Source organism: Prionailurus viverrinus, chromosome A1 (genome assembly GCF_022837055.1).
Source record: "Prionailurus viverrinus isolate Anna chromosome A1, UM_Priviv_1.0, whole genome shotgun sequence".
Lineage (NCBI taxonomy): Eukaryota > Metazoa > Chordata > Mammalia > Carnivora > Felidae > Prionailurus > Prionailurus viverrinus.
Genome location: NC_062561.1, coordinates 194,099,836 through 194,126,491, shown reverse-complemented (window position 1 = coordinate 194,126,491; position 26,656 = coordinate 194,099,836). Strand labels below are relative to the sequence as shown.

Below are 26,656 nucleotides of genomic sequence, written 5' to 3'. Positions count from 1 at the left end.
GAAGTGCATTAGAGAAGGTGTTGAACGAGCCCATTTTGCAGAGGAGAAGACTGAGATACTTGCCTGCTCTGAGTGGGCTCACTGACGTGGTCTTTCCTGAGGGAAAGTAAGTAGGGTGTGATAAGGCAGTAAGGGTGATACTCACTCACTCTCGCCGTCTGTGTACCAGCCACAGCTGGGCCCTCTCTCATGGGGCGGGCCAAGTTCCGTCCTGCCTTGGTATCTACTCATGCTGTTCCCTCTGCCTGGACACTCTCTTCCCAGCCCTTCCCATGAGTGGCTACTCTCACACCCTCTTCAGTTAGGTGCCCCACCCCCACCACCATTCACTCTTCTCCATGTATAGTTGCACGGCTACTTGTTGACCGGTTTGTTGTCAGTCCTGCTCACTAGGTCACTAGATCATTTGCGGTCTAGAGCAGGTGATTCAGAACTGTTTGTGAATTAGTGAATGAATGAACCAGGAGGGAGGAAGGAAGGAAATGCATGGCAGCTACACCCCCACCACATAAAGCCACATTAGTAGCAGGGTCGTCTTCAGCCACAGAGACAGATGTGGCTGTGGAAGACACAGACGTTCCTTCTGTGACTGGTGCTAGCCTTGTGTCTTTGTGCTCCGCCTCGGGAACCTGTCACCTGTTTTCTGAAGCATCAGCTGTCCTGGGGGTAGACCCACAGCACTTGGCAGGCTCCCTCTCGAGGACATTAGTCTTCCAGAGGGAGAATAAACCAAACATCAGCTGGATTAGAAGCGAGCGTTTCTCCTTGAACAGCTAGAAAGAATTTTTTTATTTTTTTTAATGTTTGTTTATTTTTGAGAGAGAGACAGACAGACAGAACGTGAGTGGGTGAGGGGCAGAGAGAGGGAGATGCAGAATCCGAAGCAGGCCCCAGGCTGTGAGCTGTCAGCACAGAGCCCGACACGGGGCTCGAACCCACAAACTGTGAGATCATGACCTGAGCGAAGTTGGGTGCTTAACCGACTGAGCCACCCAGGTACCCCCGAATTTTAAGACCATCTAGGCTACTGGCTTTCACTGTGTGTCTCCGAGCACTAAGGGCACAGGGGTGCCTCAGGGAGCAGGTGCAGGTGGGGTGCAGATCCCTCTCTCGGCACGGTTTATATTTGGTTCCTGAAAAGGTGTTCACTAAGAGGAGCTGCACTGCTTAAAAATGCGTAATGACCACAGATACAACTGAGCCTGCTCATTTTACAGACGGGAAACCCGAGGCTGAGAGCAGTGGAGGGCTTACCTAGAGCACCCAGCTGGTGGTTGCAGACGGGACAACAGTCCCGTCTTGGGGCTCCCAGTGAGGACTGTGCCTCCTCAGCCCAGCTGTTTGTGAAAAACATTGCAGAAGTGCATTTTACTCTTTTCTTTCCCCAAGGCCACTTCTCAATAAATTACTTTTCCAGCGTATTAAAGAGCAGAGTTGTTGCTAAAAAGAGCTCATTATCAAGCACATCCAGTCCTAGACTTACGATGGTTTGCACCTCTAATATCCCAGTTTCTTCAGTGTTGTACTTGGTGATAAAAATAACATGACACACCCACCCTCCAATAATAAAAGAATGTGACAGTCTTGAGAAAGAGGTAAATTTCGTAAGAATGACATTTTCCAAGTGCATCTCTTTCTCCAGATAGCAAAATTATGGGTCCTGTGTGGTGCTGTTGCCAGACCCTAATACGATAGGGAAGAGAACAGATACTATCCCATTTCACAGATGAGAATGAGAACTAAGGCCCCTGAGTGTTGCCCCTTTGTCTCAGTGAATCAAGCGTGCACCCCAGAGAACTCTTACCTCAGGCCCCTCAGTCCTACACATTAGCTGTCAGATTTTGCAACCTGCATTTTTCAGAAAGGTAATCATCATTCGTGTTCTGAGAAGAAATTCTTAAGGCAGCTTTGGAAGAAAACTTACTCAGCAGTGATTGTTTTAAAAATGAGATTTGGGAGAAGCAATTTCAGAACTATGGAGAGGCCTGTCCAAAGTACGGCAAATGTGGGCCATCACGAAAGACAGATTTCTCTGGGCCACATGAGCAGAGGCAGTTCTCAGCGTTGAAATTCATAGATGCTAACAACGGGCGAGATTGGTGCTGCCCAGCAGAAGGCATCTTCCTCTGAAATGAGTCTCCTCCAGGATCCTCAGGGCAACTAATTGTAATTCAGCTAAGGGTTGAGACCTCGGGTAGGAGACAAAATTGGAGCAGATGAATGCTTGAAATGAGAACCAGAGCTCTGTGCAGGCAGCACCGGGGACAAGACTGGAGGCTGGTGCTGGCCTCACAATAATCCCGGCCTTGCCTACAGATAGAGCACTGCAGTTTTCCAGGGGTGTCCAAAAGCTCTTCAAATGTGTGAGCTTTGCTTGAGGATTAAGAGGACACAGAGATGCTTTTGCACGAGTGGGAGAGAAAGACGAGGGCAGAGGGGGGCAGACCTGCCTCCAGACGGCACTGCCCAGATGGCAGATTTTTTATTAGGAGACACGACAGAGGCCTTTTTGTTCATTTGTATTTTTCTGTTCCTTTTCTCCTTTTCCTGCCCACTTTCAAATAGTGTTGGTTTTGCAGAAAAATAGGATATGCAGTAATGGAAAGGGTTATTGTCCTTGGATGAATGATGGGCTACCTGGGATGATGAGGTACAGAAATGAAAGGCGTTGGTATGATCTCATTGACAGTATTTTCCTCAACTCTAGTCCCTATCAGTAAATGAACAAACAAACATATGGAGAAGGAAGTCTTTGTTTGTTTGTTTGTTTGTTTGTTTGTTTGTTTGTTTTGAGAGAGAAAGGGAGAGGGCTGTGCACCAGTTGGGAAGGGGCAGAGAAAGAGGGAGAGAGAGAGAATCCCAAGAAGGCTCCACGCTGTCAGCACAGAGCCTGACCCAGGGCTCCCATCTGACTATTGAGAGATCACAACCTGAGCTGATGGTTAACCAACTGAGCCACCCAGGTGCCCCCTTAGAAGGAATTCTTCAGCAGGTGTTTGTAGAGCTACTGATGGGTCCCTGGCAGTGAGTGGTGCTGGGGGGATTACAGACACTGCTGGACCCACTGGCTCACACAATAGGGACCCTCACCAGTGAAGCCAGAGTCAGGTCCTCTTTCCCATGATGGACTTATAAATTCTGACATGCACTCTTATACCAGCCCAGTCATGGGAGCACATCAGGGAATCCATTCTGCCCTTCCCTGGTCTGCATTTCAACATACCGCTCTTGACCCTGCCCCTAAGCATCCGCATCTGTTCCTCTCTCAGCCTTCATTTGCTTCCAGGACCCCACCGCCGTTGGGGTGGCTATTCCCCACCTCCACTGTATCGCTTCAGTTCTTTCGCCATGAGTTTTGTACTGCTTATTTTGTTTTTCCCTTTACTTGTCCTGATTTAATTCATCTTCGTATATTCAACGACACTCATGAATCGACTGTTGCTGCTGCTGTGCTAGATGCTAGGGATACAGCAGGGCTGACACAGTCTTCTCCACAAAGACTCACATCTAGATGGGCAGACAGACGAGGTAAAAGACCATTGTAAGACCATGGAGTGTGTGACCCTTGGTGGAGAGCCAGGTACTGTGGAGCACAGAGAAGATCAGGAAAGACTTCCAGAGAAAATTCTAGCTAAACTCCATCCTAAGAGATCAGTAGATACTACTTCCTGGGGTATGGGGTGAAGAGTATTTGAGGCTGAGAGGACAGCATGGGCCCAGGCTAGGAGTGAAGGAGAAAATATGCAAAGTCCAGAAAGAGCCATCTGTAACCTCATCACCTGCAGGCAATTACTATTAACATTTAGGCTTTTTCCCCCCACCCTCGGGTTTTTAATAGACTTTACCTTTTAGATCAATTTTAGGTTCACTGCAAAGTGAAGCTGAAAGTAGAGAGTTCCCATATACCCCTCCACCCCCACCACACACGTAGCTAGCCCCTGGCCCCCATCAATGCCCTGCACCTGTATCAGAGTTACATTCGTGACAATTGATGGACCTACGTTGACAAATCACCCCAAGGATATAGTAGTATACTGGGGTTCACTCTTGGCGTTGTACATTCTGTGGGACAAATGTATGATGGACATATATCCACCATTAGAGGGTCCTACTGAATAGTTTCACTACCTTAAAACTCCTCTGTGCTGTGCCTGTTCCTCCTGCCCTCCCCCTAACCCCTGGCAGCCACCGACCTGTTTGCTGTCTCCATGGTTTTGCCTTTTCCAGAATGTCTAATATAACTGGAATCATACTCCAGGCAGCCTTTTCAGATTGGCTCCTTTCACACAGTAATATGCACTTAAGGTGTCTCCATGGCTTTTTATGGCTTATAGCTTGTTTCCTTTTGGTGCAGACTAATATTCCACTATCAGGATATGTCACCGTTTAATTATCTACTCCTCAACTGAAGGACATCTTGGTTGCTTGCAAGTTTAGGCAGTTATGAGTAAGCCGTTTTAAACATCCATGTACAGGTTTTGGGGTGGACATGTTTTTAGCTCACTTAGGTAAATACCAAGGAACACAATTGCTGGACTCCCATGGGAAGAGTATGTTTACTTGTGTAAGAAGCTGCCAGACTCTCCCAAAGTGACTGTACCGTTCTGCATTCCCACCAGCTGTGAATGGGGGCTGCTCTTGTTCCACAGCCTCGCCAGCATTTGGTCTTGTCAGTGTTCTGGATTTTTGCCATTCTCATAGGTGTGTAGGAGGGTCTTGTTTTAATTTGCATTTCCCTATGACGTGCTGTTGAGCATCTGTCCACATGCCTGTGTGCCATTTGTAGATTTTTTTTTTTTTTTTTTTTTTTTGGTTTCCAGTGTCTCTTCATCTCCATTTTCTTTCTCATACCCTCCCAATCCCCTTTTAGTTCCACTCCAGCTGAGGTAACATGTTAATAGTCTGGTGTGTGTTATTCTACACCATTCTGCATAATAATACTAACATGTAACGGCATGTAATAACAAGAGCTAGTACTTAATGAATACCTATTTTGTGCTAAGTGAATTCCCTCATTCATTACCATAACACTCTCGTGGGTTCTCTCCTTCCCAGTGTGAAAACCACTGGGCTCAAATGATCTCAAACCGGTTTTGCCTACTTAAAAAAGGTAGTATTTCTATCCCCATTTTATAGATGAGAAAACTGAGATACAGGGAAGTTACGTGAGTAGCCAACATGTGCTTAGCTCAAAGAAGCAGAGCTTTGTTTTAAAACCATGCATTCTGATGCTAAAACCTTTACCCCTAATCTTTACATGGCTTTTTGTTTCCCTTCCCCCCCCCCCCTTTTAAGGATCATACTGTACATATTCCTCCTTTTATTCCTGTTAATGTATCACAGACATCCCTTGGGTCAAAAGATATAGAGCTAACTCATCTGTTTTTTAATAGCTAGATAATATCCCTCTACGTTTAGTGCCTTTACATTGTACTTTGTGTAGTGGGTGTCCAGTCATATTTAACTTTGTATCCAGGTTTCTGTTACTTAACTTTTCTACAATCAGTTGCCCTTGTCATTATAAAATGACTGTCACATCTTTCCTTCTCTGACTCAACTGTGAAATAGAGACAGGAGTCAAGTGACCCCAGAATATTAGCTGTATTGTTGGAGAGGCTGGTCCAGAGAACACAACATCGATCTGTTCCTACCGCTTTCCTCCTGAACTAACTGACCCAAGGACAAGCTTAGCAGCTAAGGAACTGTGAGCCTCCCTGGCAGGGCAGAGCCTATGCCAATGAGCACACCACAGGGAGGAAAAGATAAAGCAGGCCACACAGGTAGAATGACGGTGTGTAGGGGCGCCTGGGTGGCGCAGTCGGTTGAGCGTCCGACTTCAGCCAGGTCACGATCTCGCGGTCCGTGAGTTCGAGCCCCGCGTCAGGCTCTGGGCTGATGGCTCGGAGCCTGGAGCCTGCTTCCGATTCTGTGTCTCCCTCTCTCTCTGCCCCTCCCCCATTCATGCTCTGTCTCTCTCTGTCCCAAAAATAAATAAAACGTTAAAAAAGAATGACGGTGTGTATTTTGGCCTGCCCAGCATCACCTCCCGTGACCGCTCCAGACGTAAAATACTGTTCCCTCTACAGTATGAGGGCAGAAAAAACAGTTCCATCTTACAGATGACCAAACTGAGGCTCAAAGAGATTGGTGGTAAGTGGCCTAAAGTGCTTACCTGCCCTTAGAGTACAGTAGTCCCCCTTTATCTGTGGTGACATGTCCTAAGAACCCCAGTGGATGCCTGAAACCGTGGATAGTACCAAACTCCATGTTTACCATATTTTTTTCTATATAACCGTGATATAGCTTAATTTATAAATCATGCACAGTGATTAACAACTAATAATAAAATAGAACAACTAGAACAATATACTGTAATAAAAGCTATGTGAATACAGTCTCTCTCTCTCTCTCTCTCTCTCTCTCTCTCTCTCTTGTGCCTTACTCACTCTTCTTCTTGTGATGATATGAGACGATACAATGCCTCGTGATGAGATGAAGTAAGGTGAATATGTAGGCACTGTGAGATGGAGGCAGGCTACCATTGACCTTCTGACAGGTGATCAGAATCCCCCGCCTCCCGAACCACTGATGGCCGCAGGTACCTGAAACCAGAGAAAGCGAAACCGCAGATATGGGGGGGACCGAGCCAGTCTCGGTTGGTAATCCCACTTGACAGAAAGGATTGATCTTCCCCGTGATGGGCTCCATAATCTTAAGAATCCCACATCTTAAGTGTCAGTCTCTAGGGTGTCTAACAACTAAGAAAATCCACAGGCTTCTTGATTTTCTTCTCCTGTAATATCTTTGACATCTACAACGCCTCTCTCTTGGAATCCAAAGGAGAGGACTCCTAAGAAGATTAGAGCTGTTACAGCATATCAATTAGTTTATAATGAGGGAACTCTAGAAACCTTTTGGTGGATATCTGGCAGGAACACAGGATGCAGGAGTCAGTATGTTTATGGGATATTTTTGTGCATCTTTAAAAAAAAACAGGATTTTGTGAATCAAGCACTGTATAAATGATTTACAGAGATAGCAAAAAAAAAATCAAATAAATCGCTCAGATTGCATCTGAAGCATCAAAAACCCTGATGTTTGGGAAAGAATCGTTTCTGTAGTTGAAAATAGCTGCATTACATTTTCAGAAAGGTGATGTTTCTATTGAGGTGGGTGAGCCTTCTACATTTTAAAAACTTGGCACAGCACCACTGTGCTAAATTGCCGATACTCTCCTGATTTTCTTGTGAGGATTAAAACCTACCCCTTTCCACTATTTTAGTGTTTCCTTGAAAACATAATGTCGGGGGGGGGGGGTGGTGGGGGGAAGCAACAGCCAGTAGAGCAGGTTATTGGAGGTCCTTGGAATAAGGCTTCCAGAAGGAGGACCACAGAAAGCCCTTGGCTTAGGGCTGACATGAATTGTTATTTACTCAGGGTCTTGAGGGAGATGAAATTTGAGGCCGAAATGAAAGTAAGAGGTTCCTCAGTACCTAAGTTGATTTGGCTCAAACCAACCAAATCTTTTCACATCCTTCACACTTAGCGCCATGGCTGGGGAGCTGAAAGGGCTGATTTGGTCTGTATCCAGGAAAAGGAACAGGCAATACCAGCAATAATAGTAATGCAGCATGGTACTTGTGTGGCACGTACTGGGTACCAGGCACTGTTGTAAGTGATTTAAACATGTTGTATTTCATTTTATAGGAAGCCTCTTGACTGGCCAACATTTGCCTTAAGGGAAAATTCACCTTCAGTAGACAGTGCAAACCAGGGTACAAGAACTTCACCTCCTCTCCATACCCCAGCTCCTGAGCAAAATGACTTTTAGGTAAAAATAACAACAGAGCTTTTAGGTAAAGAAATGCTTATGTCTAGGGGTGCCTGGGTGGCTCTTCACGGTTCGTGGGTTCAGGCCCCGCATCAGGCTCCGTGCTGACAGCTCAGAGCCTGGAGCCTGCTTTAGATTCTATATCTCCCTCTCTCTGTCTCTGTCCCTCCCCCACTCGTGCTCTGTCTCTCTCTCAAAAATAAATAAATAAAAATGTTTTTTAAAGAAAAGAAATGCTGGGGTGCCTGGGTGGCTCAGTCGGTTAAGTGTCCGACTTCAGCTCAGGTCATGATCTCATGGTCTGTGAGTTTGAGCCCCGCGTCGGGCTCTGTGCAGACAGCTCGGAGCCTGAAGCCTGCTTCGGATTCTGTGTCTCCCTCTCTCTCTGCCCCTCCCCTGCTCATGCTCTGTCTCTGTCTCAAAAATAAATAAAAACATTAAAACAAATCTTTTTTTTTTTTTAATTTTTTTTTTCAACGTTTATTTATTTTTGGGACAGAGAGAGACAGAGCATGAACGGGGGAGGGGCAGAGAGAGAGGGAGACACAGAATCGGAAACAGGCTCCAGGCTCTGAGCCATCAGCCCAGAGCCCGACGTGGGGCTCAAACTCACGGACTGTGAGATCGTGACCTGGCTGAAGTCGGACGCTTAACCGACTGCGCCACCCAGGCGCCCCTAAAACAAATCTTTTTAAATAAAAAAGAAATTAAAAAAAGAAATGCTTATGTCTAATAGATATGTTCTGCTGCTGTCATTCACTGTAAATATTGGCCCAGTTCTCTAAATAATACAGGTTCTAGCCTGTTAACGAAGCACGTTGGCCAAAAAGGCAGGCATTGGCTCTAACCTGCTGCGAACACCAGACACACGGGCAGCTGTAAAATGAGCTCACTGCAAAGAGATACTTGGAGGATTCTTTCCAGTTTCCTTGCAGAACTTCCAGCCCCTGAAAAGTTCGATCATGTCTTTTGTCAGGCGACCCCCAACTCCAGAGGCAATTTTGTTTTGATTTGAATCCAGAAGCACCTTCACAGCTGTAAACATTGGGGACTTAAAATGGAACCAGTTTTCCTAGCCAAAAATAGGTGATCCTTGACAGTTCTTTTTTTCAATGTTTATTTATTTTTGGGACAGAGAGAGACAGAGCATGAACGGGGGAGGGGCAGAGAGAGAGGGAGACACAGAATCGGAAACAGGCTCCAGGCCCTGAGCCATCAGCCCAGGGCCTGACGCGGGGCTCGAACTCACGGACCGCTAGATCGTGACCTGGCTGAAGTCGGATGCTTAACCAACTGCGCCACCCCGGCGCCCCTACAGTTCTGAAGATCAAGAAGGCCCAGTCCACACACTTGCCTGTGATTTACTTACTCCAGAAATTAAAAGGAGAAAATTGCAGTACCGGCAGTCAATCTAGTGTTCATGGACATTGCGAGTTTAATTTCTCCTCTGGCTCTCTTCAGTCTCTAGCTTTACTATCTCAAGTAGAGCGATCTCACGAAAATGCCACTTTTGCATCATTATATAAGACAAAAAAATAAGCGTGTAGGAAGGCCATAGTAACATCTCTTCCCCTTATGTGATTTAGTCACGTTGGTTCCTGTAAAGTATTAACAGATTCAGACTGCCTCTTCCAACTTTTCTGGATGCTGTGTACATGCAGGTCCTTCTCTTGAAAGACCAAAATGTTTGTTCTTCCCAGAATAATAAAATAATAGTAATAATTTTATTTGTTTGCTTCATATGCGCAGACCTCTTCAGAGATGCCCACAGTATTTATGAGTATCAGGAGTCTCAAAATAAGCAGTAATGCCCACCAACAACTGTATGTCCTCCAGTCCTGTGCCTGTTAACGCATGGGATTTACTGGGCATTACTAATAATGTGCAGTGAGGGTGAATACAGAGGGAATTCTAAAGCTATGCTTTGTGCCCAGTCTTCTCAGAAACCGTTAGGTTTTTTTTTTTTTTTTCCTGTAGGCTGTCAGAATATATGGTCTAGAATATTCCAAAGAACAAGTGCACTCCAATCTCTGTTAATGTAAAACTCAAACTAACAATTACCTTCCCAGAATCTCCACAACAGCCAGCAGATTCGTTTTAACGAGGTGGGAGGAAAGACCAGACCTGACCTTTCCCGGAAAACCTGTCCCTGCTGCCGTAAGACAGAAGTGGTGCTTGAACTCATGAGTGAATGAAAATGACCTATAAATAGACCTGGTTCCTGAGCAGAGTTGACTGTAAATATTCTTTGTGGTCGACAAAAAACCCTGTTTTCTTCCTGCCTTCTGGCTGAGGGAAGATGAGGGACAGAGTGAGTTTGGTGACCTACTCCTCACCTATGGTTTGTGCCTGTGCTCCTGCAAGGACAGCTGGTCACTAATACCATGGGGGTGGCCCTGGCCCGTCTGGCCAGTGATGTCCCTTCCCCATGGCCATGGTGATTTATTCAGGGGGCTGCCCTGTGGTGCCAGCTGAGCTGAACTAGTTCTACCCCATCCTCTCCCATCTCATGAGCCAATATGTTCGTCAGGGCCCAGCACACGTTGGCATTCAGTAAATGGTTCTTGTTAATGATGCTATTATGGTGGTGGTGGTTCTTATTACTATTAACTGGAATGTGGGGTGATGGGTGCTGAGCTACCCCATCTACCGCAGAGACCTACTACTGGGCTGAGTTAAAATCAGAAACGTGTCAGGGGCGCCTGGGTGGCTCAATGGGTTGAGCGGCCGACTTCGGCTCGGGTCATGATCTCGCGGTCTGTGAGTTCGAGCCCCACGTCAGGCTCTGTGCTAACAGCTCAGAGCCTGGAGCCTGCTTCGGATTCTGCGTCCCCCTCTCTCTCTGCTCCTTCCCCACTCGTGCTCTGTCTCTCTGTGTCTCTCAAAAATAAATAAGCATTAAAAATTTTTGGGAATTTCAAACTGGGAAAGCATCAACTGGGAAGCTTGTTAAAATGCAGGTTAGCAGGGCCCAGCAGCAGAGATTCTAAGTCAGTGGTTCTGGGGTAGGCCCCAATAATCTAGCTTTCTCAGCCAGTATCTCATACTATTTTGCTAGAGTTGAAATGGTGTTTAGGCTTGGAAAACACCAGATTATAAGAATGGCAGGACATCGATCACAAACAGATGCTTTGCGGTAGAGTTGGATGGTGATTTCTGTGAATGTGTGCATAGTCTGGACTGCATGAGGTGCAAACACATGTGGCCCTTGGGGGAGGAGACCAGTTCAGTATCAGCCAGACCCCTGTTTTCCGGGACGCCTTGTCATAAATAACTGCCTCCCTGGAGCAGGCCATGTGGATTTATGGTCCCACATTTAATTTCAACTGCTATTCATTAATCCTGATGATCTCACTTAAATTATTAAACAGTCATATTCCAATTTTGAGGGCACTAATTATATCCTCGAGAGGCTGTTATTATCTGGATGATCACATACACTCAGCCAACACCAGACTGTTTTCTCCCCACTCATCAGAATTTTATACTTTCTCAGGATTTTTTTTAGTTGCTGAGTGTGTGTGTTTCATATGACAAGATCTCCTTGCTGAGGAGGTATAAAATGCTGGAGCAGGGGTTCTCAAATTTTGGTGTGCAGAAGAGTCACCTGCGAAGTATGTTTAGTATGCAGATTGCGGGGCCCCACCCTGCAGACATCCAGGTCCTTAGCCTGGGTGAAGCCCGGGAATCTGCACTCTGTCCAGCTCTCTGGAGATTCTGATGCAGGTGGTCCCAGGGCCACCATTGGGAAACTGAAGACCCAAGAGGGTAAAGCCCTCATTCAAAGCCCTGCACCAGAGCCACAACCCTCTCTGGCCCTATTGTCAGGATCAAATGAGATAATAAATGGGAAAGGGCTTTGGAAAGTATTCAGCACTCTATAAATACGAGGAGGCACTATTATTTTCAAGCTGGAACGGCCTTGTGACAGAAATGGCTTGGTACTTTCTCTCTAAATTACCATAATCACCTGTTTGAGGCCCCAACCGAGCTCATAACTCTAAGTGCAGCAGGCATGGAGGAAATTCCTCCTGAAACATCCAGTAAAAAAAAAAAAAAAAAAAATTCTTTTGATGTGAGAATGCACTTGGGTCCCTGCCTGGTCCTCAGTCAGAAGCCCCCTGCCTTCTCTTTTCTGGGGTAGACCAACATCCCCTCCAACCTGGAGACACCTGACTTCAAAGCCCTGTTCTCCAGGGTATGGATTTCTGGCCTTTCCTGGGACATTGAAAACTCACCCACGAACATTTTTTGCCCCCAAAGTGCTTCCTTGATGTCAGCCCACTTCTAACCACACTCATGGCTTTGGAAATAGAAAAGCTCAAATCAAGGCCACCCTGGTTTTGTTTCTTTCAGCTCAGTGTACTCACCTGCTTAGGTTTGTTGCAAGAGTGTCATGAGGCTAGGTCAGCAATGCCGATGGCCACCTCTGTGCTCCTGTGCCAGGTCTGCCTTGCTGTGTCACGATTAACTGGGCAGCTCTTGAGAAAGCATTTCCTCATATTGAATTAAAATCATTCCGCCCTACAACATCCGTCAGCCCGGTTTATTTCTGCCCTGATCTTCCCACGGCTCCCTCTGGGTTTTAGAAGACCCTGTTTGTATCTCCACCCGCAAGTTCCTTCCAGTACAAGATAAATTTCTAAAAAATGTGGTCGTAGAGTAAGTTCAAGAACAGACACTCCAATTCTATTCACATTTCCACCTTTATTTTTAAATATTTCTTCCACACTCCCACGGATCCTATCTCTTAGGGAGCTCTCCACATGCAAAACCTCAAGTTCAGGCATTTGCAAGTTACCCACACGCAAAATCTATTTTTAAATCTGGAAGAAATCAAGGCTTTCCACTGATGGTAAGAAGCCTAGTGTTTCCAGGCAGCACGACTTCAGAGTTTAGGGAATTTCTGCTCTACTTTCAGGAATCTCTACCTAGCCTGCACATTTTAGAAATGAGAAGTGGAAACCCACCGGGCACTGCAGTCATTCGGCTGGTTCATGACAAAGTCCTGCTCCCATTCAGGAACATCTGCTGCTGGCTGCGCACACCCCCCGCAAGCTATCAGGCACCTGCATAAGTCAGGAACACAGCCCTATCTCCCAATCCAGGCTGTTTCCAGTGGGTATGCTACTGCTGGCCCAACCATCCACTGTGCCCAAAGGGCAAGGCTACAGCGGCAGGTATAGACACCCTGGTTATGTCCCTTTTTTTTTCCCACCCTTCCCTGACTTACTGTGTGAGCCAAATGTGCACCAAAGCTCGTCCTTGAATACATTTCCCAACCAGTACAGTTGAGCATCCACCCCACTTTAGCGTTCGAGCTAGCTGCTAACACAGCACATACAGTACAGACTTGCAACAGGACTCAACAGCATTCTTAGCATCTCACAAAGGCGTTGGCGCTCACGACAATTTCTTTGGATGTTCATCAGTGTCTATAGTGAACTTAATTACAAAAGCCCACCTTGACAGATCCACTTTTATGACACGATATCGACTCCCTTATAGATGATGTTGTTTTTGTAGCAGCATAAAATTGTCCTTGTGCAAATTATTTTGAAAAAAGAAACTAAATGTTAAACTTAAACCTTAAGTTGTTTGGGCTTTGAATCCTTGGGTTCTCAGGACTATCTAGCTCTAGAGCCAGACAATAGGGTGACATTGAACTAACACTTAATCTCTCTGTGTCTCAATGAGTAAAATTAGGCTACTCCCGTAAAGAGCTGTGCAGATTGATGGAGATATTGCTTGTAGAGGGATTAGAACAGTGGCTGGTTCGGAGTGACCGAGGTTAACTCTACCATAAGCGTTAACCTAGATACTATAACGTTCCTTGATATGAAGCTCTGTGTTCATCTGTCCCTTTTTTTTTCCTTCATCCTCCTTTGTAGTTACACCTTGAAGACCCTCAAAACTTAAACCATCATTATGAATAATAATAATTTTTGACAATAGTAATTAACGCCATTGCTTGTTAACATTTAATATGTGCTGGAACTGTTAATACATGATCTCACTGAGTCCTATGATTGGCGTTATTGTCCTGATACTACAGATGATGAAACAGAATGAGAGAGATCAAGTTCATACAGCAAGTTAGTGGTTGAGTTGGGATCCAAACTCAAGTTTCTTTGGATCCAGAATAATACACTATTACATATTACCACCTTTGTGATAGTAGTGATAACGTGTAAAGATTTAATGCCTTACGTCTTCTGATTTATTTCTCATGGATCCATTCACTCTTGGCTCCTTGACTTTGAAAATCAGGGACCAGATTGAGCCGGGACGATTATATCCACCTTTCAGAAAAACAAATGAAAAAACTGGGCATTTTTCTGCCAGAATTCCCACAGTTGATCTGCTGAGAATTTTTTTTTTCTCCCTCCAAAGCAGAGTGTGAATTTCTTTCCCTTCAACCTTCATGCCGCTGGAAAATTTTAAATTATTCAAGACACCGAAGGTTTATTATCTGCTGGAAGGCTGCAATGTAATTGCAAGGTATCATTTAAAGAGCTGTCTGTCTGTGTGAACCACCTTGTTCTGAATACCTGCTCCTTCATAGAGCAAGAAGATGTATATTTATCTATCAGTGGTGGTTTATAACTGCCTTAGATCAATCCTATTATTCTTTCTCCACGGCCAAAGCCCCAAAATAAATGCCTGGTGATGCATAGAGCATTGAAATCATTTGTGCATCATCAGTCACTTATTTCTCTTTTGCCATTTGCATCTTGATGGACAGCTGTGTGTTTGAGGGATTTCATTTTCCTTAGAGACTGAATATATTGCCCGTGTGTAATACCAATTTGGATATTAATCACCCCAATTAGAGAATGCTCTTTCAATTATTATATCACCCTCAAGTCTTGCTATTCACACCATGCTCTTCGTAAAGATAGAAATGCCAACTCTCATTTCATCCTTCCTTTTGACACCTGTTTCTGTACAGAGAGGTAGCCTTTCTCAGCAGTTATCATTAGCAACAAGAGAAGATGTGTTTGTATAGCAGGGTCAAGAAGATACATTATTTCTTCCTCCATTAATGCCTCATCGACTCAATGGCATTGTGGAGTAAAAAAGCTCATCAAGTGACTTTTCCAGATATTGGTATGAGAACTAGTAGACCAGCTTTGGTTCCAGCCCTGCCAGTAAATAGCTTTGTGACCTCAAACAAATTGCATCATCTCTTTGGGTTTCAGTGTCTGCATCGATAAAGTATGGATGACTTCTAAAATCCTGTCAACCTTTAAATCCTACAACTTTAGGATGACTTTCGTCACCTCTTCCCCAGTGTTTAGAGTTAGCATTTGATGCCTTATAGTTGTCTTAATGAATATCAGTTATTTCCTATAGCCCTGCCTACCCTCAAGAACTACTGAGGTCTGGAAAAGGTATCCTTTGCCCTTTCCTTTTCCATTGGGAAATGACCCAATATCTTAATTTTCAGAAGCCCAGGTTTGGAATTTATATGTTTTTCAAAAATCTTCTTCTATACTGCATAACTCCTAGATGATTTTTACTTCTTGTCACCTCCAGTGTTTCTGTCCTTATGAGCCTTTTCCTTCCTAATTTGTTATTTCAAATAAACCTTGGGGTAAGAAATCCAGTATTAAAGTTATTCAAATTTTATTTAAAATAGGAGTTAAGTAGGTCCTAGGTGGTGACTCCAGGCTCTCGTCTGAGCCATGAGCCATGTTTAGTGGTCACACAGAGCATGAAGCCTTTAATTCTAAAAGGGAATAATCAGGGAGGGCTTCCTAGAGGAGGCCTCCCTGCCTAGTGAAGGGGTTCCCTGGACTAAGAGAATAGCATAAGCAAAAGCACAGAGGCAGGATGGTGTTATCAGTAATAGACTGATCGTAGTGATTTTTGGCAGACTGTACCCCTCGAGTGACAGACCTCTGCTTCTCTGCTGAGCTGGGAGCTTAATATTTCTAGTCGCTAAGGGGACATAATCTGACAGAAGAGTCTAGGTAGGAAATGCAGTCTGGGAGGATGTAATTGAAATTCTTAAAATAATCAGAATTTCCAGACATTTAAGAAATTCCAGAATGTCAATGTTTATGGGTCAGTGGGAACAGAATACTTGAAATCAGAGCTCTCTGGTCACCATAATTATCAATTATAGAAGAACCATAAGCCACAGTTGTTCCCAAACCCCTAGAGCTGTGCTAATGGAGCAGCCACCCACAACATATGGCTATTGGAGTTTAGATTAAAATTCAGTAAAGTTAAAAATTCAGGTTCTCCTTCACACAAGACACATTCCACGTGTTCCATAGGCTCACATGACTAGTGAGTACCACGTAGGACAGCACGGAGACAGAACATCACAGAAAATTCTATGTGTGTGGACACGGGTGTTTGCTGTAGTGTTGTTTGTAACAGCTAAAACCAAAGGAAATAGCCAGGAGCGTGCTGGTAAAAGTTAACAACCAGATGGAGTGAAGGTGAGGAGCCCCGATTTGTAGCATTTGCGCATTTCTGTGGTAGTCACAACTCCTTTCCCTTTAGTTTTTAAGATGTGTGGACTTCTTGGAGCGCCTGTGTGGCTCAGTCAGTTGAACATCCAACTCTTGATCGCAGCTCAGGTCATGATCTCACAGTTCATGAGTCGAGCCCCGCATTGGGCTCCATGCTGACAGCACAGAGCCTGCTTGGGATTCTCTCTCCCTCCCTTTCTCTTTGCCTGTCCCTGCTCATGCTCTGTCACTCTCTCTAAGATAAATAAGCATTTAAAAAAAAAGAAAGATTTATGGACTTCTTTTATTTTTGCTTCCTTGGCAAACACGTTTTTCTTTACCTAACTAGGCAGAGGATGATAATTAGCAGCTATTTTCATGTTGTAATTTAATACCAAATACCTCAGTAGCTTTCAGAACTCAACATCAGAGCTCCTGCTAACAAGTTCAGTGTGCTCCTCCGAAGGAGCTAGCCATGGGCTCTCAGACATGTTCATTCATCTATTCCCTCTGCTCCAGCTGGGCCAAGTAGCATTGGCTTACTGCAGTCTGGTCTACCAAGTAACTACTGCTGGCTTCCAGACTTTTGTTGAGAGAGTTTCTGCCAGCATTGTGCAGGAACTGAGGGCTGAGAGACTGGACATCCTTCAAGGGGAGGGGACAAAACACCAGAACCTGAGAACACATTTGTAGGAATATTACTTGATTGGCTGACTTCCCCAAGTGTGCATGCAACACAAAAGGCCTTGGCTGGTCTCGGGTCACAGAAATGAGTCAGGTTCTCACAACGTGCTTGCAGACGACTTTAACCGCATCCATGTGACTCAGTCTGTGGCACAGATGTCCGGCGAATTCAACACAGCCCTCTCTGATGGGAACAGTTCTGTGAGCGCTGACCAGCCCTCCTCCCCAGGTGGACATTAAGTTCACCTGCTAATTTGGGGCTCCTGGTCTTCAGCTGAGTGCTTACTGTGTGCCAGGCTCAGTACTAAGTGGTTTGTACTCGTGTCTCAGTAGTAATTCACAGCCACCCTGTGAGGTGGGGATTGTATGAGCCACGTTTTGCACACGCAGACCCTGAGGCTGGAAAGGTGAAGAGATCACCTCTTGGCACATCTTGGCAGAGATCACGCAGCTAGTAAGTGGTAGGGCTGGGAGCTCCCCTGAGATGAGTGGGCCCCAGGTCCTCCCCACTACATTCTGCCATTTCTCTGGTCCCTGCCCCCAGAGACCTTGCCCATCAGTCAGGCAGCAGAAGGGAATTGGCCTTGGACCTGACCCTGTCACCTGCCATTTTTCAAATTACGCCAATTACGTATCTGTTCATGAAGAAGCCTGTCTAGTGGCACTTCATGCTATGAAGCCTTGTAAATGGTTAGCGTTGATTGGGGAAAGCTCGAGTTGAGTGGCAGAGACACTGGCAGGCATGTGAATGTGGGCTGACCAAATGCAGTAAGGTGATGGGGAGCCCTGAGCCCTGCCAAGTGCCTGAACACAACCACCAAGTGACAGCTGTGCTGCCATTTAGTGTTTTCTTGCTGGATTTCAGAGGACCAAACTCCCATAGGAGCTGCTTAGGACATTTTATTTACGTTTTTGGGCTTAAGAAAGCTTTGGTCACACCAAAGTCTTGCATCGGGACATAAAAAATTTCACTCAGGTAGGCAAAATGTAAACTTGTTTTTAAAAAGGGGGATTTCCTGGGCACCTGGGTGGCTGAGTCGGTTAAGCGTCTGACTCTTGATTTCAGCTCAGGTCATGATCTCCCAGTTCATGAGTTTGAGCCCGGCGTTGGGCTCTGAGCTGGCAGTACAGAGCCTGCTTGGGATTCTCTCTCTCTCTCTTCCTCTCTCTCTCAAAATAAATTAATAAACATTAAAATATATTTTTAAATGGGATTTTCTGTCTCGAGCTCTGTCATCTGAAAGCAATACTTGGATGCAGGGACCCTCACCGGCTCTGACCTCCCCCTCTCCTCTCTGATCACTCCCTGAGCCCAGGCCTGTTTAGCTCTGGGTAACGGTGATGGCCGTGGGGGCTCGACGCTTACGGAGGAGGTGTTCTTCCAAATGTATTGTTTATGTCAGAGCCTCAGCTTTCCCGGGAACTTTTTGTTTGTTTGTTTGTTTTCTGCTGTTGGTTATGGCTTTTATCTCTGTGGCCTTGGTGTTTTTGTTTGGGTTTTTTTGAGAGTGGTGGTGGTGGTCGAGGGAGGGAGGCAGGGGTTGTGAGCGAAGAAAACAATGATACCACCACTGCTGCTCCCCGAGATTTATTTAAATATCATCCCACCATATTTGATTTATTCATTCACCAGGTCCCTGGCAAAATGTTCTTACAGGGGAAGCCCTCTCCACCTCACCCAGAGGAGTGGGACAATGTCCTGCTCACCCTTCTGGACCACACTCAGGGAAGCCATCTCTAACCCCCATTTTCTTATCCTCAGGCAAGATAGCGAGGAGCCTTAACCTCCTTTCACCCCCCTCCCAAAATAACCGAGCTCACGCATAGCGCCCACGCCAGCATTTCCATGTCGACTTTCCTACTCAACTGTAAGTTCCCTGAGGCTGTGGACCATGTCTTAGTTACCCCTGCATCCCTGGCACCCCACACCATGCCAGGCTCATAGCGACATCATTAAATGCCTGTTGCATTAATGAACAGATATACAAGAGCACCTTGGAGGACTTGAATCAAGCCCTCCCGGTGCTATGTATTCTCGTCTCTCATTCTCTTCTATAGCGTCGGGACACCGTGGGTCGGGATGTGTCACAAGGTGTGTTGCACGCGGGTTGTTCTGTTACTGACAACTCCTAAAGCCCCCGTGCTCGTGAATGACTTATTTTATGCTACAAGTGCAAGCGAACGTATGATTCTTCTTTGTCTTACTTTGCCTCCGCCCTCTCAAAAATGGGTCCTAAGCAATGATTAAGGCGTTAACACTCCTTGGGAGGAGCAAGCCCAAGACAGTGAGGGTGAGGGTAAAAAGGGAGAAGGAGCCAGAAACAAGAGGCAGTTACAGCAGAGGCTTCCACCACACAGGAAGCTCCCTCGTGGGCAGGCAGGTGCTCTCAGTGGGAATAGGGGGGCCCCTCCGTAGGTTGCAGGGAGGAACAGCATCAGGGAGTAGTCCTTGCACATGGACCAGAGGAGGGGAGATTTCTCTACCTGGCATGCCCTCCTCTATTTCCCTTTGGCCAAAGTCCAGACTCACTCCCAGCCCCTTAGTGGCCACACAGAAAGCCAGATTCCATTCCCTACCATGATTTATGTTTCCTAAGTCTCCATGTGACCCAGTATGGATGGGGTGCCCTCAGCCTCACCCTCAGAGAAAACACACAGCTTTGTGTCTAGTATCTCCTTATCATAATGACAGTCACACATTTGCTGGGCCCTGGATGGGAGAGAAAACGATGGTATTACAGCTCGTGGAGCTCGCGGCACGGGCGTGGTGCGGGACCCCCGGTGTATCCCTGTGACCCTGTCCCTGTATGAACGCCTCCAGTCGTGGGTGCTGTCATCTGTACTTCTGTACTCCACGTCCTCCTGAGAAGTTAGGCATTGTTGTTGCTGGCCTACTTCTCATCTCCCCGACCGGATGGTCAAGTTACGGTACTGGTAGTAGATTGTGCCAAATTAGGACATGCGTGATAGAGTTGGATCCTCCTAAAGGTGCGTTGGGCGCAGACGGTCTCTCCAGTGCTCCGTAGGGCTAGGGAGCAATACAGATGAAGGGTCCGAGACAGGTGTCTGCCCTCACAGGGCACAGAGTCCGACCTGCCTGTCCACTCTCAGCCCCCAGCACCCCCCTCTTTCCTCACACGCTTCCCTCCACAGCCATTTGTACTTCTGTTTCTCTGCCTCTTCACATTCCTCGTCAGCCTCCAAAGCCCAAATGGGTCAGGTCCTTCACCTCCGAGAAGGCTTCTCTGATGCTCCAGCCCAGGCTGGTCTCCCTCTCCTGGGGTCGTGCAGCTTGGGGGCCACGCCTGCAAAGTGGACACTCACTGTTTGGTCAGTGTGGTTCTGGGCCTGGCACTTGCCTCTGCTGCTGGAGAGTGAGCAGTTGAAGGTCAAGGGCACGGGGAGGGGAGGGGGATGCCTTGAAAGCTTGCTGGTTCTGTGAGCACTTGCTAAAAGTGATGTGTTTGAGGCAATAGCCACTACTGTGTATCAAAGAATCGATCTTTTGGTGTCTTAACTCTTTGATACCTCTCTACTCCTCCCAGCATGCATAAGTTGGTTTGCTGTCCTTTGGCAGATGAGGCAACTGAAATGCAGGTGTTTCGTGACAGACATGTCACCCTGACTCCAGACACCATCCCTCATTTCTGTTCTCACTGTAACCCAGCGAACTCAGCTATGTGGTAGTAGCCACATTTCAGGGATCAGGAAATCGAGGCCCAGGAAGAATAAATGAGTGGTTTAAGGTCATACAGCAAGTCTGAGGCCAGACTCACTCAGCCCTGGAACCCAGGTCCATACCAAGGACCACTCCCACCCCACATATCTTTCTGGGTCGCAGACCTAGCACCTTACTGCCACCCTCAGATATTTGGCCACAAGACTCGGAGCCTTCGTTTCCAGGAAGCCTCTGTTCTAATGTTTAGAACGGGAATGGATCCTGAAGTTGAATTCATTTCTTCTTTCTGTGGCATCACAAAGGTGTCTCCAGCTTCAGCTTAAGAAGATTAAGTCTGCATTTACAGACCTGCCACCTAGGCCATCCCCCTCCCTCGAATATGCCAGAGGCCTTCAGCTACACACGTCTGAGATGCTGCCAGGTTCAACTGGAGACTCCCCCATGTTGCACAGATGACCCCTCAAGTTTTATGTCTTCCCACCTACACGTGAGAGGAAATACATAGGGAACCCTTGAAAACTGAAGGAGCTGATGCTTATTTCAGGGTGGACAGGAATGCTGGGAGGCCTTGTTGGTGTGGGAGGAGAAAGGGCCTGGGGGAGGAATCTGAGGCAGGGCGAACGTGGGGCTGACGGAGGGAGCGTCTGCCCATTGAAAAACCCGTGTCCTCATGCCCCTCTGTCACAGGCCCTGCCTCTCTCCAGAGCATCATCTAACCATCTGTGGAATGAGGAGAATGGCCTACCTCTGTGATTTTCTGGGGTTTTTTTTCCTTTTTTCAATAGTGAAAACTTTTTTCAAAAGCAGTCTTGCCCAAGAGCCCGATGGGGAAAATAATTTAAAGTATAGCCTCCCTCCAACCCTCCAAAGGTGGGAGGAGAATCTGGCTTTCGGTCCAGGGCCCCAGTGTGTGTGGGTGAAAAACAGTGGCCTCTGTGGTTGCTAAGCTCTCGGGCTTGCAGTGAAGAAAGGTCAGGCGGTGGGCTCCCAAAGAGAGGCTTCACAGGCTCAGCTCTAAAGGACCTTGGGTCCTGAGGGACCGATTACTGTGACTTACACCAGTGTTTCTCCACTGGGGTTCAGTGGATCCAAGAGTTAGGGAGTTTTTTAATTGGCCTTTTCATTTTGATTTTTAATCTTTTAAAAAATTATTTTAGCAACTATAAAGATGCTACTCTTTGCAGTGAAAATTCACACTTGGAGGTCAGTGAAACCTTGGCTGATCTGGGGCACCTGAGTGGCTGGTCCGACTTCAGCTCAGGTCATGATCTCACAGTTTGTGAGTTCGAGCCCCGTGTCAGGCTCTGTGCTGACAGCTCAGAGCCTGGAGCCTCCTTCAGATTCTGTGTCTCTCTCTCCCTTTCGGCCCCTCCCGCACTTGTGCTGTCTCTCTCTCTCTCTCTCTCTCATAAATAAATAAATAAACTTTAAAAAAATTTTTTTAATTAAAAAAAAAAAAAAAGAAAGAAACCTTGGCTGATCTGGCTGATATTTCTCAAGTAAATTCCTGGGTGTGTTTATGGAGGCGCCCACAGTAGTTTGTTTCTTTTAAAGTACTGTTCATGACTTCAACTTGAGAAACTTTGGCTCAGTGCATCCCAGAGAAACTGCCCATTAAGCACATTTTGAGGAGGAAGAGGGTGTGCTGTGCAGAGCTGCCTGAAGAGGGCAGTATGCAGAGATGATTGCAGAGACGAGTGCAGGGAAAGAAAGGTGACAAATTGGTAGGTACAGCTGAGCCCATTCCTATTAAATATAGAACCATGCAAAACATCTGTAAACATATATATATTTTTAAATGCTTGAAAGCATAAAATTTAGTGGTGGTTTGGGTAGTAGAATTACAGGTGGCTTTTATTGTCTTTTTTTCTGATCCATTAAACTCCTTTGGTTTAGAGAACTCCATTTGGTAAATTACTCCTCCTTTGCTCTAGGTCATAAATTTCTGGCTTTGAAGAGTTTTATGTTCCTTTCAAGGTGCTGGATACAGCCCCACAGACCTGCTTACTAGGCCTTCAAAATAATTTTAAAATATGATTGAATTGTCAGTAGTTGGAAGTTGGGAGAATTCCCATAAAACTCTGGTACTGTGGTCCTCCTGATATCATCTCTGGGCCCGCAGCCCCAGTTGGGTTTGTAGGTTTCCATCTGGCTCATTTCATACACATCTGTCAGCTGCCTAGCCCCGGAAGCATGTCAGCCCCCGTTCTGCTCTTCATCCTAGGACCCTTGAGGCATCCCATAGGGTCTGCTCCCCCTATGAACTGAGGACTTAGGGGTGATGACTGAGTTGAGAGAGAAGGCTTTGAGACCCTGTTTGCACTGTGCTTTAATTACATAAGATGAATGGAGTGGGGAGGAATGGTTAGGGGAGCCTCCCCTGACTACATCCTCATTAACTGCTGAATATTGGACCCAAAGTGTCTGTGAGGTGTTGGTGCCTCTACCTAGCAGTTCATATTTCTGAAAAGACCAGATAGAAGCAGTCTTTAGCATTTCTCTCGCTGAATAAAATGCATGGAGCACTGGGAAGGAATTCTGTTGAGGGCAGCTGGGTTGCCCTCTCTGGCCTCGATTACGTGAAAGAAATGGAATGTGAAGTGTTCTTTATGGGGGGAACTGTGCCTACAAAACATGAATTGGGGAGGTAGGGTTTCCCTGGGAGCTTCAAGGCTGATGCCATTCTTCCTGGCTCGGTGTAACATTGACAGTAATAATAACTGTGGCCGACAGTATTGATGCTCAGTCTGTCCTCAGACACTGGGCTTGCCGAACACTCCGCATACATCATCTCATTTCATTCCAGCACCCTAAGAAAGGAGGGCCTATGTTATCCCCATTTTTCAGATGAGGAAACTGAGGCTTACAGAAATTTACTGTGGAAAAGCTAGGCGTTTGACCTCAGTCGGCCAGACTTTGGAGGCATGCTCTTAGCCGCTGTGCTGTGCACCCTCTCCTGTCTTGTGTGCCTCTCCTGCCCTTTCATTTTCACTAGTGACAATGAGAATGATGTTCCCACTCTGCATCTTTTTAATGTCTATTTGTTTGTTTATTTTGAGAGAGAGAGTGAGCACACGTGCATGAGTGGGGGCAGGGCAGAGAGAGAGAGAGAGAGAGAGAGAGAGAGAGAGAGAATCCCAAGCAGGCTCCGAGCTGTCAATATAGAGCCCAACACAGGACTCGGTCTCACAAACTGTGATGTCATGACCTGAGCCAAAATCAGCAGTCGGATGCTTAACAGTCTGAGCCACCCAGGTGCCCCCCCCCCCGACTCAGCATCTTTAAGCACCCTTATACAAACATGCTGCCGTGAAGGCAGGAAAGGGATTACCACCCCATTTAACAAGGAGGTGAGGAACCGAGGCCCAGAGAGGGAAAGGGAACCTTTGTAGCGTCACATAGCTAGCCCTAATTCTAGCTCCGCAGAGCATTCCCGGGACATTCTCCCCCACTGATCGTGGCCATGCCCCACCACCACAACCAAGGTCCTCCAGAACTTGTTTTCACAGACGTCTGCCTCATTGGATGTGCAGTTGTCAGAGCTGGGCACCCCCCACCCCCGTTTTCCGCCTTTGTGCATATGAGCCTTGCCACAGGAGCCATATTAATCATTCCAAGTTGAAGGTTACCAAGAAAAATATGCCAGAGTGTGACAGGCCATTAGTATTTGTGTTGTAAGGAAACCAGTAATCATCTTAATTGGTGCACACTTGGGAGCAGAGCGGGGCTCTATTCTGAAGGGTTGTCTCCTCCTTCATATACCATTAACGCATTAAAAGCCACCGTAAAAGCACCTTTCTAACCACCCTCATCCACAGAGGCAGCTTTTACCAAGGACCTGCATCTGGCCCCTGAAACTCTGGGCCCTCCAGGCTGGGCAAACCTTCTTCACTCACACTGGCTGGGCCAGAGTGTTTGACCCTAGGAGCGATTTGTGAGGTCAGAGCAGCAGCCCTGCCTTTGGCCCCAGCAAATTTATGCTCCATGCTGTGGTTTTGATGGTGACCAGATTTGTCTCCTAAAACAGGTGGCCTGGAGACCAAGAGTAGGCCTAGGGGAGGAGAGCCTAGTATGCCTACCCCATCCCCTTCTTCCCAGTCCCTATTCCGAATCCTAACAGGGCTCTGGGTTTTGTTTTGTTTTTTTAATTTTTTTTTTTTAGATTTATTTATTTTTGATAGACAGAGAGAGACAGAGCACAAGTGGAGGAGGGGCAGAGAGAGAAGGAGACACAGAATCTGAAGCAGGCTCCAGGTTCCGAGCTGTCAGTACAGAGCCCCACACGGGGCTCAAACTCACAAACCACGAGATTTATGACCTGAGCTGAAGTTGACGCTTAACCACTTAAGCCACTGAACCACCCAGGCGCCCCTGGGGTTTTGTTGTTGTTTTCAGACATTTACTTCCATGTAGGAAACATGCCCATCCTATCCTGTATCCACCCCTCACCAGAGATTCTTGAAGAGCAGGGCCTGGCCTCCTCTTTGAGAGTCTTCCTTTTGTGTAACACCCCGAGCCAAGATTTTGTCCAGCTCTACTTTATCTAGTTTACAATATGAAAACAGCTATTTTTTGAAATAACTATTTTATTATGATATCAAATATGCCATTTAAAATATCACTCTCCTCATTCCAGCCACCTTCCTTCCTGAGATTCTCACCATTCTAAACAGAAACTGCTGGGGTGGGAGGACTAAAACTTGGGAATTCTACTTTGGAGGGCAACTTGGGAGGATCAGAAAATTGTAATGTGCATATTGTAAAATCTAAGAGCTCCATTTCTTGGTGTCTATCCTAGAGAAATAGTCACCATGCATGCGGTGAGGCACATACAAGGTTGCTCACCACAGCACTGTTTATAATCCTGCTGAATTAGAAATGATCTAAGTGCCTATCAATGGGGCATATATCAATGGGACATATCCCTGATATGGAATATGATGCAGCCATTAAAAGGGAATGGATCTAAATGACACGGACAGAGCTCTAAGATGTATTATAAAGTAAAAAACAAGCTGTAGAACCATTTATGTAAACACACACACCAAACGATGATGTTTTTGATATATATGCCTTCGTGTGTACAAACACATAGAAAAAGGCACGGACACATATACTCCTAATTCCTAACAGTGGTGATTTACTGAGTAAGCCCCATGGAGTAAGCCAAGACCAAAGATCTCTTTAATTTGTAGGATTTTTTGTTTTAACAAGGAGAATATGTGTATTATTTCTCATTTAATTAAAAAATAATACTGTCCTGAAGGAAAAGAGGTAGTTTGTTTACTTCATTTTTTGCAAGGTTTTAGAGATTTAGCATGTTCCCTTTCTAGACAGGGTGGGGAGGATTTGTGTCTTAATCCTTTGTAGGCTGAATTTTTGTTTCTTAGCAAAGCCTCTGTTGGACGCCCATACATTCTTAAGTGTATTTTAATTAGAAGAAATTATGAATTACCTTTTAATTCAGAAGAAATCATGAATTACTTTTAATTAGAAGAAATCGTGAATTACTTCTTCATTGTTTATTAAAGATTTATCATGGTGAGAAGACATGAGCTCTGTCTAGTTCCCTGGATACTCAACTGCTTCGGGGCTGTGTTTCCATTTCCTTGGGTCGCTCTCTCCACCTGAATATCCTTCCCCACGTTGCCACCCTGATGATTCCAGGGAAACTCTGCTTGGGAGACCCTGCTTCCCTTGGTCTCCTCCCCAGAGTAAATGTGTTCCTAACAAACTGCCATTAATCATTGCTCATGCTTCCCCTGGTAAAGGTGTGCAAAGTCTGGAGTCAGACCACCCCTTACCCCTGGGTCAGGTTCCTGCTCTGCTCCTTACCGGCAGGATAGAGGACCATCCAGCTCTCCAAGCCTCAGTTTTCTCATCCCTAAGATGGAGAGGGCATCCCACGTCAAGGATCCTTGTGAGCATTAAATGAGATGATGCTGGTAGGATGCTGAGCACCGTGTCTGGCACAGAATCACTCTCACTATGTGGCAG

General features: G+C 46.1%; 1 protein-coding gene across 1 annotated transcript in view; it reads left to right on the top strand.

The window, feature by feature from the left end:
• GALNT10 (polypeptide N-acetylgalactosaminyltransferase 10) overlaps window positions 1-26,656 on the top strand; it is a 225,604-nt gene that overhangs the window by 123,294 nt on the left and 75,654 nt on the right. The gene's annotated exons all lie outside the window — the stretch shown is intronic.